The sequence below is a fragment of the Hypanus sabinus genome, chromosome 7 (assembly GCF_030144855.1).
Source record: "Hypanus sabinus isolate sHypSab1 chromosome 7, sHypSab1.hap1, whole genome shotgun sequence".
Lineage (NCBI taxonomy): Eukaryota > Metazoa > Chordata > Chondrichthyes > Myliobatiformes > Dasyatidae > Hypanus > Hypanus sabinus.
Genome location: NC_082712.1, coordinates 58,808,219 through 58,822,468, shown reverse-complemented (window position 1 = coordinate 58,822,468; position 14,250 = coordinate 58,808,219). Strand labels below are relative to the sequence as shown.

General features: G+C 39.3%; 2 protein-coding genes across 2 annotated transcripts in view; both read right to left on the bottom strand.

Moving 5' to 3' along the window:
* The window catches only part of tjp2a (tight junction protein 2a (zona occludens 2)), a 143,005-nt gene extending 130,078 nt beyond the window's left edge, over positions 1–12,927 (bottom strand). The window contains exon 1 of the mRNA XM_059974721.1: positions 12,807–12,927. The gene's annotated coding sequence lies outside the window, so the exon portion shown is untranslated. The remainder of the gene's footprint in view (positions 1–12,806) is intronic.
* fxn (frataxin) overlaps positions 10,632–14,250 on the bottom strand; it is a 33,185-nt gene continuing 29,566 nt past the window's right edge. The window contains exon 6 of the mRNA XM_059974734.1: positions 10,632–13,200. The gene's annotated coding sequence lies outside the window, so the exon portion shown is untranslated. The remainder of the gene's footprint in view (positions 13,201–14,250) is intronic.

Below are 14,250 nucleotides of genomic sequence, written 5' to 3'. Positions count from 1 at the left end.
CAGGTTCCCTGGAATGGACAAAATTCCATTTTAAGCACATAACAATGGTAAGGAAGTACTTATGCCCTGAATTTATTTCCTCATTTCCCTAGCTTGGGAACAGAACAGCATACCCTGGAATCACACAGACATTGTGATGATCTGCTGCAAAAAAGAAGGCAGCTTGATTTCAGAATTATTATAAAGATGTTTCTCCCCTAGTCTGTCACAAAGACAGGCATATGGATATAACAGATTTGGAGGATATGGGACGAAGTTAGATGGATATCTTGGCTTAGATGAGTTGGGCTGTACTGCCTGTTTCAATGCTCTGTGAGTAAGGAAAATCATTGGAAAACTTTTCCTCAAATAGCCCCTTACACTGGCTGACAAATTGCATCTGGAATTAATTAAGAGGTAATGGACTTAAATTTCACCATGCATTAATTTCAAGGAGCAATATAAACGACCTTTCTTTTGATCTCACAGGAGCTCACTACTCAATGAAAGTGACATCACTGCACCAGCATGGCCTTTGGCTGACTGGAGAGGTAAGGGCTTGTGATCTTGTTCTTCAAACACTGCATCAATTTGTAGTCTACTGAACAGCAGTAATACCCATCCTGTTGTGTGATTCAGAGACAAGGAGAACTTGCATTAGGCACAAAGAATTGGGAAAGTATTATCTCTACAAAGCTCTCCATTTGCGTGATAACCTAACCAACTCCCACACCTAAGCACTGCTGGCTGATGGTGTAGTGGCATCTGCACTGGACTTTAAGGTGAGCGGTCCTGGCCAGCACCTTGCATGCTTTCCATCCTTCTGAGTTGAGTCTCGAGCTAGCAACTTGGACTCGTAAAAAAACAGACAAATGCTAAAGAAATGGCAAGGTTGCCATGCACCACAAGACACAGGAGAGGAATGACAAGCCTGGACAGCATCTTCATTATCAAGGCTCTGACTTCACTCAGCCTTTGACTAACCTTCTGGTCACTTGTCCTAACATCTCCTTCAGAGGTCTGATGAGAAATTCTGCCAAATAATTACAGCTTGGAAAATCTCAAGTTTGCTTTGCTTAAGATACCATATAAATGAAATCCAATGTTACTTTGACAAACACAATAAAATAGTGTGGCAGGGCATGGGAGAGTCCCATTTAAAAAAGGAAAGTTATGCTTGATAGTAGGAAGTGGCTGCTGGTTGTCAGTGCAAGCTGATGGGAACCGCAAATGCCAAAAAAAGGATGTGGTGTGCTTGTGGAAGTTGCAATAGAAAACTTGCACACAATCCTTGTTAAAGGGTTAAAAAAAAGTAAAAGGTGTGATGACATAGATTTGTCAGCATCTGTGAATTGAAAAGACATTATGTCCAGAGCTAAAGAGTTATGAATATAAGAGTCACTAGTAAATTTAGGATAAATGTATTTGCTGCAGGGTGCTGAATATGTAGCACTGAGACAAACAGTGGAAGTGTGTTTTAGGGTCAGTTGGATCATCCTGAGAGAGAAAGATTAGAAGATACAGGAGCAGAATTAAGCCATTCAACCACTGAGCCTGCTCCAATGAAATACAGGAATTTGTTGACACTGCACAGAAGGGTGGGATAAGGCTCATAAGGACATTCTGTACTCTTTTTGGGGTAGAAACGAAATGTCATGCCGTCAATAAAGTGGTTTGAAGAACGGACATTTCTAAACACACCATCTGACTTCCACTTTAGATCTGGATGAGCTCCCAGATTTAATAATGTGATACAGACATAGAAAGCTTTAGTGTTGATATTCAATTGATGATTGAAGTCTTATCTTCAGAAACCTAAGTATAATCATTCAGGTTGACATTGCTAGTGCGGTACTGAAGGAGTGTGTATTGCCTTTATGATGAGATATTAAAATGAGGCTCTGTGTCAATAAATCAAGGACAAGAGAGTTTTGGCCAATATATATTCCACAAACAACCTACTATAACTAGCTCCCAGCTGACTGTGAGAAACAGCTGTACTTTGAAATATAGGAACCCATACACCACACTGTGAAGGAATTTTAAAACTTGATAATTCATGGACAATGATGGTTAAATAAATCATGAATCATAAGCTAAAAAAAGAGTTAAGAATGCAAGCAATTGCATCATCAGGGAAACTTTGTAATAATTGCTTAAGGGAAACTGACTAATCAAAACCTTGAAGATATTTAACTTTAAAAAAAAACCCACAAAAGCAATGATATCAGTACCAATAGTGTGCTTTGACCAAGGATAGTTGACTGAACTTACATGAACATAGCTAGACGAGCCTGGGCTTCAGGGATAATTGACTTCCAAGTTATATGTGGGCTAAGTCAAATATCTCTGAATAAGACTTGTTTACACAAATAATAATAATATCCACAGTTATGAAATCAGCTAAACCCTATATCAGAGTTACTTTCCAGAATTGATGAATGCAGTTTGAGACAATATATTCAGCTAAATAATATTAAACTTAGTTAAGCCTTTGAACAAGATAGACACATTAAACAATTTGTGAGAAATAATACTGCATAAAAATATGCATTCAGCTCCATTGTGATAGCTTTTATTAAAAGGAGCTAAAGTTCTACTCAATGAGTGCAACACAGTTTTTCAGTTACTCGAGGCAAATCTGACCTAATTGGAAATCCTACATTATAATCGGTCATGCCTAGATAATTCTAAGATTTCTGATGAATTCCAGATATTGTACTTTCTATCATCAAGTAACATTACAATTTCCTGCTGTTAATGGTATGAACCAATTTGTCAAAGTTCCAGAGAGCAGCCAGAAGTAAGATTGTAATTTTATGGGCAGGAGAAAGTGTATGATTGTCAGAATTCACCAGTTGTTAGTTACGTTGTTTCTTTAATAATTTTCTTTACATTTTTACATTGCCTCTTGTAAATTCTGTATCAATTTACAAACCCCATCTCAGTGACCTAAACGTGTATATTGCAGAGAAACAACTGAGAGCAGTAGCAGTCCAGGATATTTACTGTCTCTGAGGAGAAAAATCTCGGACCCCTCAAAGCATCTATGAAGCCTATCTTTCATACCCTGGGGGGATTTAAAGATACAGTGTTATTGTCAATGCAGTAGTCTGCTATGGCTGATCCATTATATGCACCATAAGCCCAAGAGCTGGACTCGGCCTTCACCCTATCAAGCTCCAAAGTTCTCTTTGTATTCAGATTTCATTGAAATTGATTTAATTCATCTGAACTCCATATGGAAGTCCTGAGATTTAAAGCATAAATGTGTTTAAGTCACTGCTAGATATAATTTCATGGGCAAGTGTTGCATATGCTTACCCCACAATACCCAGCATTGGTGAAGCTGCTACAATACTCGAAGAACAGTCAAAACCCTGGAAAAGAGGTAAACTCCTGGAAGTACAGATTTCATTCCATGGTTGCAGACTTTCAGAAAGAACCTAAAACCATTCACAACACTTCCCTTGCAATGAATGTTGCAGAGATTACTCAACACTACCTCCCAAACCCACAACCTCTATCACTAAGGAAAGATCTACAGCTGTCATAGTGAAAGATCTTTCAAACCATGTAGTGAACTCAGCTGAAAATTTGAAAGATCCTGCAAAACTTGACTAAGTGACGACGTAGTCTGATGATAGTAATACTAATTGTGGTGATTTCCTGGCTGTACTCCTTGCATGATGCCAAATGACAAAGCAGGGGGAAAATATCCAGGGCATTGTTCTTCCTCAGAAGAGCAAAACAAGTCTCAGATTAATGTCTAAAAAGACAATCTTTCATGCACCTGGAACTCTGGGAACTGTGGATCAAACTTCATCCACTGTTAATTGTCAAACATCCAAAGAACAGGTTTATTCATTCAAAAGCTAAACACTGTAGATGCTGAAAATCTAGAATAAATACAAATATTGGAATCATCAACATTGAATTTACATGAATTCAAAAACAACTCCACATTATTCACAGATCTCCTTCCATATTCATCTACTTACCTACAAACTAAGGGTAATTATAATGGTCAATTAATTTCCCAACACATGCATCTTGAAATGTGGGAGGAGAATGGTGGAATTTCATGTACAAACTCAATACAACACAGTATCCAAAGTCAGAATTGAACCCAGTCTTTGGTGTTGTGAGGCAACAGGTCTGGTGAAAGACGCTGTCAGCTGAAAATTGGTTTCGAAATACAGCAAAGCCTAAAGGTTACTATTCTAGATAACTGCCAGACAATGTGTTATCAAATAGCTGCCAGACTTTCAGACAAATCAATGTATTTAATTCGAAACAGAGGGTTGTAGCTGGGACTGAATCACAGTTTCTATAGTATGAATCACAGCAACTGAGTGGGTAGCTTCCTTGAGTTTAAGTTAATATTAGTTGGTTCAAGTTTCTTAACAGAAACTTGAGCATGTAATCTACATTAATCGTGCAATGTGGTATTGAAGGAGAGCAGTACTGTCAGAGATAATAAATTTCAGGTAGGATCATGACAGGATGAAAGCCTGGGCAGACGACTGGAATGTCACCTTTGAGCCTACTAAGTGCAAGGCGACGGTGATGTCTAGGAAGGGGAATCCATCTAACCCTGACCTGTAGTTTGGGAACTGCAAGGTAGATTTAAAGAAGGAGCTAGTAACTCTCAGTGTTAATATTGACAGTAAGTTGGTGTGGGATAAACACTTTTCCATTATTTCAAACAAGGCTGGACAAAGGCGTGGAGCTCTGCAGAAAATAGCATCCAAACTAGACAAAGAGGGCAGAGCTACTGTTTACAAAGCCCAGGTATGAAGTCTCATGGAGTTTGCCTGCTTATCCTGGATGAATGTCTCACAGAGTGTCCTCAGCAGGCTTGATTCCATTCAAAGAAACGCTCTCAGGATTATAGGTGTAGATGAAGCCACAGCTCCTGAGAAGCTAGCCATCAGTAGCTTACACCAGACGACAGGTTGCTGCAGCTACCCTGCTATACAAAGTGCACACCCGCCACAGCCCTGCAAACCTTCGCACCATGCTGCCTTCATCTTATGAGAGATGGCACACCACGTGATCAAGTTTATCTATGCCTGCTCATGCTGATTCTATGCCTGATGCAAGAACCCACACACTGGATAGAAGCTTCCCTCACTGTGCTAACAGAATTTGGAACAGCCTTCCAGATGCTGTGGGTGGAAACATCTGCGACGATGGGGTCCAAGCCTTCAAGAGTTGAGTGCACAAACACCTATCATCTCTGGGAGGGAAGTCACATGCTTCTTCATAAGCTATCATGAAGGGGACAACAATGGCAATGCTTGGTTGTCGGTAGGTAGGGTTAATACCTGACTTTCAAGAGCACTCGTGAGTTATGTTCCAGCTGGACTTAGTCCTTAAACTGCTGGAGAACAGTGCGGAAAGATCAGGTGCTGTTTTCTCCCAGTAGGGATTAGTTTTTAGTGTACAAGTGTTCCTGCCACATTTTGTTACCCTGCAACCTTATCCTTCAACCTCTTTGAATTATGGAGGACAGTATGTGTATAAATGTCCCTCTCCAGCAGACTTCATCATGATCATCATGACACCTGCATTTCTACTATTTTTTAATGTTTCTTAATTGTACATACAATTTTTTTGTGTTCTATCGCTGAGCAGCAGTGAACCATCTGATTGGCCTGTCAGAGTTCTCTTTGGGAATTAGGTGACTTGAACAGCATTTCTGATCTGGCCATTGTTCATGATTGCTCTTAATTTAAAAAAAAATCAGGAATGGGCAATAAAAGCAGGTAACACTGTATTCTATTGATATTCCTGGGAATCTTGGCAAGTTCCTGCTTAGTCATTGGATGCCATGTGAGAAACAGAACCAGGAACTTGCCAGTGATATTCAAACCAAGAATATTGGCACTTGGATTGACATCAGAATTCTGAAATCTGCCGGTAATTATGCTAGGAAATATCCGCATTTCTTTATGGAAATACCAGCAAAGCTGACCAACTCTTGGGTCACTGCCCTTCGAGGGAACTTAATGTGTCAAAATTCCTAAATTATAACAATACACTTCAGAAGAACTTAGAACAGTACAGCTCAGTACAGACCCTTTGGCCCATGATGTTCCACTGTCCTTCTTACTCCAAGATTAACCTAACCCATTTTTCTAAAATATCCCTTCATTTTCTTTTATCCGTGTGTCTATCTAAGAGTTTCTTAAACGACCTTAATATACCTGTCTCTACCACCATCCACAGTAGTGCAATCCTACCCCTGACATTCCCCCCTAATTTTTCCTCCAGTGACCTTAAAAGTAGGTCCTCCTATATTAGCTATTGCCGTCCTGGGAAATAGCTGCTGGCTCTTCACTCTATGTCCCTTATACACCTCTATCAAGTTGCATCTCAACCTCTTTTGCTCCCAAGAGAAAAGCCCTAACTTGCTCAACCTCTCCTCAGAAGACATGTTGTCTAATCCAGGCAGCATCCTGGTAAATCTCCATTGCTTCCTCTCTGAGGCTCCCACATCCTTCCAGTTATGAGGTGACCTTAATTGCGAAGTGCTTAGAATGCTGTTAAGTGCAACTCTTAAATGTATTTTATTATATCAAAATAGTTGAAATGACAATAGGTATTGCCCCCTTCTTCAAAGAACAGGGTTTCCCTCATTCCACCGTTGATGTTGCCCTCACCTGCATCTCCTCCATTTCCTGAATCGTGATAGTTATTCTTGTCCTTACCTACCACCCTATCGACCTCTACATCTAACATATTGTCCTCCACAACTTCTGCCAACTCCAAAGGGATCCTCCCACTAAACATATCTTTACCTTCCCCGCCCCCCACACCCTCCGTGATTCCCTTGTCCATTTGTCCCTCCCGGCACTTATCACTGCAAGCGACCTAAGTGCAACACCAGTCCATACATCTCCCCCTCACCCCCATTCAAGACCCCAGGCAGTCCTTCCAGGTGAGCAACACTTCACCTGCTGGGGTCATCTATTGTGTTCCGTTGTCCTGATGTGGCCTCCATCTATGTTGGTGAGACCCGTCGTAAATTGGAGAACTGCTGCACCGTGCACCTCGGATTTCCCCAGTGGTCAAGTATTTTAATTCCGATTTCCATTCCTGTTCTGACATGTTGGTTCTGCTACATGTTGGAGGAGGAGCTGCACCTTATTTTCCCTATGAATATCCTTTCACCTTCCGGTAATAAAATGCTTCTCCTCCCCCTCCCCTCTTCTACTTTTCCCCACTCTGGCCTTCTCATCTGCCCATCACTTCCCCCTGAATCCCCTCCTCCTTCCCTTTCTCCTATGGTCCACCCTCCTCTCTATCAGATTCCTGCTTCTCCAGCCCATTACTTTTCCCACCCACCTGTCTTCACCCCTCACCTTCCAGCTAGCCTGCTTCCCCTCACCCCACTTTTTTATTCAGATGTCTTCCCCCCTTTTTCTCAATCCTGATGAAGGGTCTCAGCCCAAAACGTTGACTGTTTATTAATTTCCATAGATGCCGCCTGACCTGTTGAGTTCCTCCAGCACATTGTGTGTGTTGCTGCAACTTGTTTACGATGGTTATTTAGACTTGTCACATTTTTGGCCAACTACCCATTGAGTTATTTATACAGAGGTTACAATGTTTGATCACTTTGCTATGGTATTAATATGAGTAAAAATAATTTAAAGATGCTATATGTATTCAAGTTATTGAACATAGCAATCTTTCCCAAGTCATTTCTGCAATGTTACAAAACAAAACGTAACAATGAGCTACATATGTAAGGAAGTATTAGGGTAGGTGACTACAAGCTTGTTCAATAAAGTAGGGCTTTACCAAATCTTAGAGAAATTTAGGAAGGGAGTTCCAGACATTAGGGCCTTTGTAAATGAAGACATGGCTGCCAATGGATTAATGATTAAATTCAAGAAGATTAAAAGATTAGAACTGGATAAACAAAGGAACCTTGAAAGTTTATAGCTGTGGAAGTCATCATGAAGATAGAGAGGGTGTGCAACAATGAAGGAATTCAAAAACACACATTAAGTTTTAATATTGAGAACTTGCGGATTTTAGCACCAGTGTAAGAAAGGTAGAATGAGGACTTGCAACTCAAATTTATAAGACCACTCAATAGATTACCTGAACACAACAATAAAGGCAGTACAATAATGCATGAGAGTCATTCAGTTCGTCAAACTTACATTTTTATTTTCAAGGAAAGCACTCTACTTAGCTGGACAATAGCATTTCCTCTTAGCCTTGTATTTCTTTCTAGTTTGTATCCAACTCGCCCAAATGAAGGTTCCATATGATTTTGAATCCACAACGCTGAGCATTTGCTACAACAGGTCTCAGACAATATCATCAGCAATTTACTATAGTGCAGGTGTATAAGTAAGGATAAATTAAATGTCAAGTTAGTAATTAGAAATGGAAATTATTTTGTGCGGTGAAAAGGTAAAGAAAATTACAACATTCTCTGTACAGTGCATGTTGAAATGGAAACTTGCTAAACACACAAGAGACAAAGAACTTGTAGAATATGAAAAGGATGGGAGGAAATTCCTGAGGAGTCAGGGACCAGTTTAAAAAAAACCCTGGCATTTTACAAAGTGTTTTTGAAGTATAGTCATTGTTTTGTATGAAATACAGCAACCAGTTTTCACAGTAATCTCCTAAAGATTATGATAATCTGTGCTGATAGTGTTTACAGAAGGATGAACACTGAACTCACCTGGTGTGCTTTAACTTAATGATGTGGAATCTTTTCTATCTATCTGAAAAGACAGTTCTGATCCTGAGTAGCTAACATGGCTGCCCTCTACTGGTGCACAAACTGTTGAGTTTTCATTTCCATGTAGGATAATTGATGTTATTTTATGAGTGAAACTTCTACAGTGAATCCCTTTAACGCAAATGAATTAAGTAGGTTCTTAGAAAGTGTGGATCCTAGCTCGGTGCTGCTTGAGGTATGTGGCTGAAGGTTCATGTCCCACTCGTGCTGAAGGATTGCTACACTGTCGGAAATGCCCCCTTTCAACCCAAATGCCAAATCAAGGCTCCACTCTCTCAGAAAGCATGTCAGTGTTACCAAGAACAGCTGAGTCTTTCTGATGTCATGGGCAACTGTTTATCATAGTCAACATTATAAAATAACTGAACGTCTGGCCATGGTCTTGGCTGTGTGTGGGTCATAGTTGTGTGCAAATTGCCTACTGTGCTTCCTACACTATGACAGTGACTATACTTCTGAGGTACATCATTGGCTTACATTGTTAAAAGTGGTACAGGAATGCAAGCCTTCCTTTGGTAAACTGATTGAACTGGTGTTTCCCTCTTTCCTCATACTGGCAGTATAACACACCATCCAATTTAGAGTAACTAACTCTGAACAAACAGTGACTGAATTGCAATACTCCAGCTATTTTCCCTACAGCATTAACTTTCTTAGTAGGAGAACTGGAAAAATAGAGTGAGATATACCAGGTAGTTGAATGGTGTCACAACAACAATCTAGCACTCAATGTCAGTAAGACCAAAGAGCTGATTGTGGACTTCAGAAAGGATAAGATGAAGGAACACACACCAATCCTCAAAGAGGGACCTGAAGTGGAGATGTGAGCAATTTCGAGTTCCTGGGTGTTAATACCTCTGAGGACCTGACCTGGTTCCAACATATCTATGCAACTATAGAGAAGACAAGACAGCAGCTATAGTTCATTAAGAGTTTGATGAGATTTGGTATGTCACCTAAAACACTTGAAAATTTCTACAGATGTACTGTGGAGAGCACTGACTGGTTGCGTCACTGTCTGGTGTATGTGTGTGTGTGGGTGGTGGGTACTGCACAGGATCATAGTAAGCTGCAGAGAGTTGTAAAGTTAGTCAGTTACATAATGGAAATTAGCCTCTGTAACATCCAAGACTAGTATTCAAGGAGCAGTGCCTCAAAAAGACATTGTCCATCAATTAAGGACCCCCACCACTCAGGAGATGCCCTCTTTCCATTGTTACCATCTGGAAGGAGGTATAAATTCAGAAACAGCTTCTTCCCCCTGCCATCAGATTTTTGAATGGACATTGAACTCATGAACACAACCTCAATACTTCTTTATTTCTGATTTTGCACTACTTATTTAAACTATTGAATATACATATATATACTTATGGTAATTGTTTTTTCTATGTTATCACGTATTGCATTGTACTGCTGCTGCAAAGTTAACAAATTTCACGATATATGCTGGTGATATTAAACCTGATCTGATATTGTTTACATACTAATTAAATTGATTTCTTGATATGAATTCTTTTATTTTCATTTGTAGAAACTGAAAAAATCTTCAAGATATCAGGATAAAGAAAAATTCTGGAGTCTTCCCCCTTCCTTTCTAGTCCTGAAGAAGGGTCTCAGCCAGAAACATTGACTGTTTATTCATTTCCATAGATGCTGACTGACCTGCTGAGTTCCTCCGGCATTTTGTGTGTGTTACTTCAGATTTCCAACATCTGTTGACTTTCATGCATATTCAATAATTTAAGTAAGCAGTGCAAAAACTGAAATTTAAAAAAAAATCTTTATTTTTGACTTTAAAAGAACTACATGGCACCAATGTCTGATGTCAAAATTGAAGAAAAACAAGATGAGGAAGAAACTGAGCCAGAAACTGTGGAACTAAAACAAGAAATTAAACAGGAGGTTTAATCCAAGAGTATCCAATCTTAGATTTACATGCTGGAATACAAAGCTGACGTTCTGCCTTGTTATTCATTATACCACAGGATGGGCTTCCATAGAAGGTAATGGAGTTCTCATTGTCTGTTAATGTACAATCAGCATTTTAACACACCTTCTTGTGCAAACATTGCTAGTGGAATTGAAGTCATGCACAAAATTCAGAACAATTAAACAAAGACTACATATAACAAATAAGGAACATGATACACGGTGCTGGTACAGGTCATCCCTAGGTAACGAAGAGGTCATTTTTATAGACACTCATGCTGATTTTGTCCATTAGTCAGAAAATACTCAATAAACTCTTGATGTGGTAACCATACTTCTATGGGACTGTAGTGGTAGCATCAAATGCATAGAACATAGAACAGTACGGCACAGGAACAGGCCCTTCAGCCCACAATGTTGTGCTGAACTAGCTAAAAAGCAAATCAAAAACATCAAACACTAATCCCTCCTCCTTACACCATGTCCATAGAACATAGAAAGCACATAAGACTGTTTAGAATGAACAATTACTAAAAGTGGAAAGAGGGGAAACTCATTCTGCTGTTAATAGGAATGAAAATACAGTATGTACATATATAAAAATATTGAATTTAATAATAATTCAATAATAATTTGTTCACATTTGGGGTATCCGTAAAGTATAGGCAATGGCTATGAATGATACTACCTTTTTAAAATCTGGTTTAATATTTGTTATCAAATACAACCACTTGCATTTATATTGCATCTTTAATGTTGTAAAGCATTCCCAGGTACTTTGGGGGAATGCAATCATTCAAAATTTAACACTGAACAACATAAGGGGGTACCAGGAATAATGACCGGGCCAAAAACGGAGGCTTTAAAAGATCCTGAAAGGGAGGAAAGAGTTAAAGGTTTAGAGAAGGAATTGCACTATTAAGGTGCAGGCAGATGAAAGCTCAGCTGCCAATGATGGAGCAGTGAAGTCTGTGGATGTGAAAGATTGAGGAGGGTATATATCTACTGTAGCTGAAAATCAATGTAGCCCTGATATACGTAGGCATTTTACCATATAAAAGCAACACAATTAGTGGACATTGCCATTGTAGACATGCTGAGTTGGTTCCAAGAGAGCACTGGAAGATGACTTTGAAGAGATTACGCGATCTTGCTCTATTTCTAATAGCACATGGTATGGGAATCAAGAGAAAAACAGAACAAAAATTCTCTCTGCTCTAAAGTTGAAGCAACCATAATCACTGTTTCAGTGCAGGCAATAGAAATCTGACCTTTGAACCCCATTGACCAACCGGCAGCACAGGAATCGCAGTAAAGTGTACATATAATCAAAATGTACAGTGGTGTCAAGGGTACAACTCATAAAAATTGCGAAATTGTAAAGTATCTGTTGCCATCCAAAGAAAACTATTTTAACTACCCTGGTATGTTCAGATCACTGAATCTGCAATAGCATATTTTTAAAAAATCACTCCACTGTATAATATTGAACCTTTCCTTTTGCTATTTGCCTGCTCCTTATCAGCTTGTAGCAAAGAAAGGCTGGCAGGTAAAAAAAGACAAAGTACAGCAAAAAACAGCAAAGAAGAATTCACATGGGTATAATCACTTCCCAGTTATTGGAATTAAAATACATTACATGGCGACAAGGAAAGCAACAAATACCTCATTTAAATTTTGCTTCGAATAATGCTGATCTTGATGGGTGTGCCCAACAGCAACTTGAGATCATTTGAGTTGTAGTTAGACCACTTGATTTATACATGAGTTCAGCATTCAATATAGACTCAGATTACATGTTTCAAAGTGCTCAAATTATTTTTTACTTAATGAATGCAAGGTAAAAGGTCTACAAGGTAAGCTGCACTGAAACAGATCTGTTTTACACCTTCACAGCCAATGAATGCTTGAACCAGGAATTTAATTTTTTGTTAATTGACATAAATATTTTTTCCTTGCAAACTACATTTGGAAAATAAAATTGAGAAATGGAATCAATTACTTTTTATTTTTGCAGCAGTATTGTATTTGGAAATTGAACACACCCATCTTACCCAGAAACTTTCTCTCACACACACGCACTCAAGTACACGTTGCTCACAATCACAAAAAAGAATCTTACTCTTCACTGAACATGAGGAGCAGCTCTCACCAGGATCCTGCTTTAACTTCACTATAGTTGTTCTGTTGTGGGGCCCCTCAAATAAGCAGAAATAGTCAACTTCCTGTTTAGCATCGAAACTGAAATGACATACAGGTGACTCACTGCAACTTCCTCTCTGTATAACTAGTGGGTGTTGCATTAGATAATGCAGCCAACAGGTAAATAAGAGTCAGTCTGTAGCAACAGCATACGTTCTCATTTGCTCTGCAGTCTTTAGTCCTTTATGCTAAGTCATTACCAATACTGTAGGTGAAATAGTGGCCCTCCCGATTGGCATTCGATGTATTCCTTTTGATTTACTATTTCTTTCTGACAGACTTTAATCTCATTAGCTTAGTACCGGGAAATCAGGCTGAAAAGAAAAGATATAAAAATTAACTTTGTTTTTCTACTGTAACATGCAGAAAGTTCAAAGTTCACATTAAATTTATTATCAAAGTACATATATGTCACCGTATACAATCCTGAGATTCATTTTCTTGCAGGCATAATCAGTAAATCCAAAAAAACATAACTCAATCAACAGGCAGGGCAAACAGGACAAACGACCATCGTGCAAAAGACAATAAACTGTGCAAATATGGTAGAAAAGAAAAAAAATCCAATAAATATTGAGAACATAAGATGAAAAGTTCTTGAAGTGAGTCTATAGGTTGTGGAAACAGTTCAGTGATGGGGGCGAGTTAAGTTGTCCCCACTGGTTCAAGAGCCTGATGGTTGAGGGGTGATAACTGTTACTGAACATGGTGTTGTGGGCCCTGAAGTTTCTCTACCTTCTTCCTGATGGCAACAGCGAGAAGAGAGCAAGACCTGGTAGTGGAGGACCCTGATGATGGATGCTGCTTTCCTGGGACAGTGCTCAATGATGTGGACGGCTTTACCTGTGATGGACTGAGCTATATACATTTTGTGAGATGTTCTGCTCAAGGACATTGGTGCTTCCGTATCAGGCTATGATGCAACCAGTCAATATACTCTCCATCACACATCTATAGAAGTTTGTCCAAGTTTTAGATGGTACATTGAATCCACGTAAACTTCTAAAGAAGTTTGCCATGTGTTGCCATGCTTTCTTCGTAAATGCACCTACATGCTGGACCCAGGATATATCATCCAATATAGTACAATGAAGAATTTAACATTGCTGACAGTCTTCACCTCTACTTCCCTGATGAGGGCCAGCTCATGCTCCTCCTGAAGTCAATAATCAGTTCTTTGGGTTTGTTGATATTGAGTATGGTTGTTGTGGCACCATTCCACCAGATTTTCAATCTCCCTCCTGTTTGCTGATTCATCACTACTTTTGATTTAGCCAATGACAGTGGTGTCATCAGCAAACTTAGTACTGGAGCTGTGCTTAGCCTCATAATCAAAAGTATAAAGTAAGTAGAGCACAGCCCTG